Raw genomic sequence first — 5608 nt, 5'->3', positions numbered from 1 at the left:
ATTTCATATGCATAAACTAGAATTAAGATGTTTTATTTCATCCGAGATACTGCGCGGTCTTTGCTCACCTGACCGTAACGACCGTTGACCAGGTGGGTTCTGAGAGTGCTATTCACTCAGTTACTCGCGCGCTTAGCAGACTAGTAAATACCTGTTAAAATTAAATAAATGGATTAGCAGTGAAAATGACGGAAGACCAACATCCATATTTGGGAATTTATATATCGAAGAGTGTGGAGCAGCAAACACGCGTCAAATGAATTTTTCATTGAACAATGGGTAGCTTAAACGCCTGGACATTGGGTTCTATTTAGCGTTCACAACAAGGATGTTTGAGTTTGCGTCAATATACGAATGGAACAGTGTGTTCAATTTCGATAACATGTATCGGGAACTGCTGACTGAACAGGGGTTCAAGTGGGGGACATTCTCTGCCGACATGGAGCTGCAAATTCTGGTACCAAAACGCATCAGACAGAACGCGGACGTAGATCACAAGACATCTTATGCCAACGGAATGTGCCCCTTTTGTTCTAACTGCTGTATCCGCCATGTGCGACACTATACCACGGCATCAACCGCACCATACCCTCCCGGGGAAATCACCCCGAGGGAGGCATGACAATGCTCCACAGCTTTGAACTTTGAGGCATGGGAAAGGAACCGTCTAGTGGGTTATACAGACCGTGAATTTATTCTCTCAGGAATTAAAGATGGATTAAAATTGTGGATTCGGACAAAATTACAAAATCGGTTAATGTAGACAATTACAAGTCTGCCACTACCTGACAAATGCGCGCGCGTACCGAATCCAAAATAAGATCAATATGGGGCATTATAAAGTTGAGCACGATAAGCCATTGATCGTGTCGGCGCTTTGGACTATCCAAAAAATAGATTCCCAAAAAGTAAGGATAAAACATGATACTGACACACACTTTTTTGATGGCACAAAAATTAACATTGCTGGTGCACACATATCAGTAAAAGTTCACCCGTCAAACTTAAAAGCAACAGGCTTAAAATGGAAAATTTGAGGAGATAATCATTACACGTTTATGGTTGATCAAAGGTTTAAGTTTGGTGGTAGAAATTGTCCTCTTATTGTTAATACAATCACTCAACCCCTTCGCCCAAAGGACGGATTTAGTATTATTGTTGTGTATTTGGATGAATTCCTAATTATAGCTGAATCTTAAAGATGCACTATTACTCCAAAATAAGATTTAACACATTTAAAAAATTGTTTAATAATACCAAAAAGGATGGACAAATGTCGAAAACAATGATGCTTATGAAGTATACCGAGTTTAATTTAAAAGAAATGTGCAGGAAACACGGTATTGCTACCTTATGAGATGATAGAAGTAAATCTTTTAGCATTCACCAATCATTTAATATTTTTGCGATTTCAGCTTTAAATACACGGTTATAATATTGTTAATAGTAATTACTAGTTTCCATAAATGCATCATTTAGTAAATAGTTGAGGGTTTATTACTCAAAATTTATGTTTGTTTTACATGTGTATGTATTGATTTTGAATAAGAGTGTCACTTTAAAAAGGTGCCAGACAGCCATGCAATTTTTGCAACTTGTTTTCAATGGTATTTTCCTTGACTCATCAGTAAGCTGTTTTAGTAATAAAGCTCTCAGTACCCCTTATATGTGTTGGTCGTTTGTTTAAATCAATCGTAATATACTTCATAAACGTATTGTATACACTTATTAATTCATACTATATCCAATATTAACAAATATCACGAAAACTTATTTATTTATTACGTTCATTGGTTCCATCAGACCACATGCATTACACTCAAACTTAGCTTTGCGTTTATGGACAGAAAACCAATCATAAGACAACAATGACTTTTCGTGCAACCATGACCCATTTACACAATATTTATAATAATCTAAGGTTAATCTCATACCGGCAAGAGAGGGTGTGTAAATCATGTACACTTATTATTATAGAATTAGAATATCATTTCATGATGCAGTGCCTACTCAGAATTAAGAAACAAATACAGTATGAGGTAAAGCTGGCCATCATAAGCCCATTTTCAACTTATTATGTCAAACAGAAATCGGAAACATGTTAACAATCTTGCATAATATGTTTACTTTGCAATGAGATTGAAACATGAACAAAATCTGCTGCTTAATAAGATAATATGAAAATGATAAAGAGCGTGTAAATCTATTTAAAAATAAAAAAGGACAAGGACGTATACATAATATAATAATTCAACTTATAGATGATGTTTTGTTTTAAGATGATATCATATTGAAATAATTGAAATTTAATACACTAGTATGTAGAAAATTCCCTATATTTATGAAAATGTTTTGTGAGGTATGTTCCTGTTGTGTGCCCCGAACCACGCATACCATAAATGTACGGGGAAAATAAAAGGTCAACACACACGCACACACGCACACACGCACACACACACAAAAGAGCGTATAAATCTTATTAACTTTTGTTTATAAAATATATTGCTTTCGGGCCGTTGAGTGATAATTGCCCCGAGTTGATCATAATGGCCCGAGACGTAATCAACTCACTCTCAAATTAAATTTAGTTTTTGAAAGTAAGCCAAAAAGCTAAACAACATTTCCATTTTATGTTCCTATCAATTTTAATTGTTCACCTTGAAAATTCCACAACACGTCTTTCCGGGGCTCTCTGAGCAAATAACTGACATCTGTATGTTCATGTCTTGAATGTCACAATTCAATTTACTTAACATGAACACGTAGCAAGTAGAACGACTGTTCGTACTTAAATAAACAAATACCTCGTATTATTAATGTCAACATATATGTACAGTTGCTGTTTTCTAGTAAATTTAATTGTGTAGTTTTTGTATCAAACATACTAGTTGATCAAGGGTCAGATTACCATTAAACAACATAAGTCAGAACGTTACATTAGGGTCACCAAACCTCTCGGCTAAATTATGGAGCTTTAAAATCCGTTTTTCTGTCTGACTCCCCTGACAAACTAAGCTAGTATTTTTACATCATTTTGGGTATAGTGCCTGGGCATTTCAGATTGGAAAAATGCGTTGTTTTGTTGTAAGAAGTTAACACGCCATGGGCACTCTAAAAATGCAAACATATATGACAAGATTGTTGCAACTTACAAACTGAGACAAATTGATATGACAAAGCATTAGTTTCTCACGTAAGGTAAAATCGCGGAAAATCGCAGAATCAATTGTGCTTATAATGCTATTCATTGGCTAGCACTGTGCTGAATGTAGAGGAATAAACATGGCTGTGTTTACACTGTAAACGACCAATTCTATGAGGACATTTCGGCCTTGCAAATCACATAAATCAATGTATATCTTATTAACATATGTTCTTCAAGGCGTTACAGAAGGTGTAAATGATGTCTCTCGAATGTTTTATAAGTAGACAACCCTTAGATCATCACATGTTTCGTTCTATTAAGAATGAGCTAATTTTGATATATATTCTGGGAGCGTAACAGTATTTTAAACATGTCGCACGGAAAGGTGATCGCTAAAATAATTAAATCAGGAAAAATGTTGGTTATTCAGGATGAAATTTAAAACAGTTTCTAACCGAGATGAATAAAAATCATCTTGAGCCTTAGTCACACATTCAAGATTTTTACTATCGTCCTTGACAGGACTATTCTCGATTGAAATTCGTCAAAAGTCTGATCAAGATCCCGTGATTCGTGGCTGAATACGCCAAATTACACCTGAGGATCACTACAAAACGGCTTGATATCAAACTCGTAGTACTGCGGCGTGCATTCATTGCCGATTATGACTTCCTTTATAGATCACAAAGTGCTACAACACGAAAATTGAAAATAATCGGAATTCTATCCTTAATGATCTGGAATGTACTATTAATGTCTGAACGCAGTCGTATACGTTCGTAACAAAGTCTTACGGATCGTGAATGATCCTGAGAGGTCGACCAAGCAATCCCGACTGTTATGTGCGTCTCGTAACATTTGGGAAACTCGGTCGATTATGTGTAGTCGAATTACAATCGTGTCATTGTCGAGACAGATTATGTTGTATTGGTTCAAAATTGGTACAATGTCCAGTGTTGTCTGGACGGTGTTTGAACGGTATCCTGTGGAATGAGCATGAACTGGAGAAGATTTTCATTGCCGTTTATGCCGCTTGAGTCCAGATTGCGTCCATATTACAAATGCAAACCGTGTTTGTCAGATCGCATTCGTTAGAATCGGGGCGGTGTAGGATAGAGTCGGTATTTTTTTGCAATGCAAAAGGTACAAATCGGATACGAATTGGATTGAGAACGGGAAATTCGTGATGAATTCGGCTGGAAACGGCTGCATCGGGACGCTTTCTAAACAATATATGATTGTTGTCGTGATTAAATAAATGTTTTTAGTTAGTTTGACAAATTTTATAATAAAGTTTGCATTTCAAGCCACGAATCACAGGATCGTGATTATTCTTTTCACAAATTATAATCAGGAATACTTAGTAGGTCTATCAAGAACGGCAGTAAAAATACTCAATGTTTGACATAGGGTTAATGCATCACAGACAGAGATACATTTCCAATTTATAAGCTGGATCAAACATGCAGTCAAATTACAATATCGTCCCGTCTTTTATCAGTGCAGAAGATGATTGATATCGGTGCCCACAGATTCTAAGGTGACCCGATCTTATTTTGCTTTAAATATCTCAAACTCGCTGATTTTGTAAAAACAACAAAAAAGTGGCACACATGTATCTTTTCAATCTCAAACCATTACACTATAAGTATATGTCATCACCAACCAAGAAAGCCGTGTTTTTATTTTGATCAAGACAAATTAGAAGTATTATATAAATGCATACTCATATATTCTTCTATTGTTTTGTTACATCGTATGGTATATGATAATTATCATAGCATCTACTGAGACTGCCCTGATACAGTATTGGAAGACAGGTTTTCGGGAGCACAGAATAGGAATAAAGGCCTTATAATATCATTTTCGAATTTGATCGAAAATAGTGGCACACATTTAACTCTTTAACATCAAACAATTACACTACAAGTATATGTCATCATTACTGAAGAACAATTTGAAGTTAAACATGGGTTCTTATATTTTCTCCTATTGCTTTGTTACATATTAATGTACATGGAATCATCATATCATCTACTGAGACTGCTCTTATACAGTTTTGAGTGGGATACCTTCAGATGAACAAAATACTTAGTTTTATTTGTGAAACAGATTAAGAATCAACTCACGACATTCTCAATAATTTGCATGGGCTTTAACTTAAATCAGAAACAAAATAAATTCGTAAAGCCGGCCCGAAGTTTTTAAATCTAAAATTGAATGCAGTTTAAATTCCGGTGTTAATAAACTTTTAAGAACATTAGATCTTATTAATACTGCATACGCTTCAAGTTCTGCATTGAAATACGGATGCAAAAGCTAGATGCATGCTTCCTTTAAATGTTTTTTGCTTGTTATACTTACTTGGTTGCGGAAATCAGCTCATTCAGACAACGGTTTGGGTTCGATCTGCGCGTTTTAAATTCAAACAATTAAGTTAAAATATTAAGGTGAACTGTGAAC

General features: G+C 35.3%; 1 protein-coding gene across 2 annotated transcripts in view; it reads left to right on the top strand.

Moving 5' to 3' along the window:
• The first annotated feature begins 5533 nt into the window (after positions 1–5533).
• The window catches only part of LOC128236585 (low-density lipoprotein receptor-related protein-like), a 22032-nt gene continuing 21957 nt past the window's right edge, over positions 5534–5608 (top strand). Inside the window, exon 1 of one of the 2 annotated variants that reach the window (XM_052951557.1) lies at positions 5534–5608. This exon is cut by the window's right edge and continues 46 nt beyond it. The gene's annotated coding sequence lies outside the window, so the exon portion shown is untranslated. The other variant, XM_052951564.1, reaches the window with a different exon arrangement.

Source organism: Mya arenaria, chromosome 1, assembly GCF_026914265.1.
Source record: "Mya arenaria isolate MELC-2E11 chromosome 1, ASM2691426v1".
NCBI classification, from domain to species: domain Eukaryota; kingdom Metazoa; phylum Mollusca; class Bivalvia; order Myida; family Myidae; genus Mya; species Mya arenaria.
The sequence above is the reverse complement of the archived record's forward strand: the minus strand, read 5'-3'. Positions and strand labels throughout refer to the sequence as shown.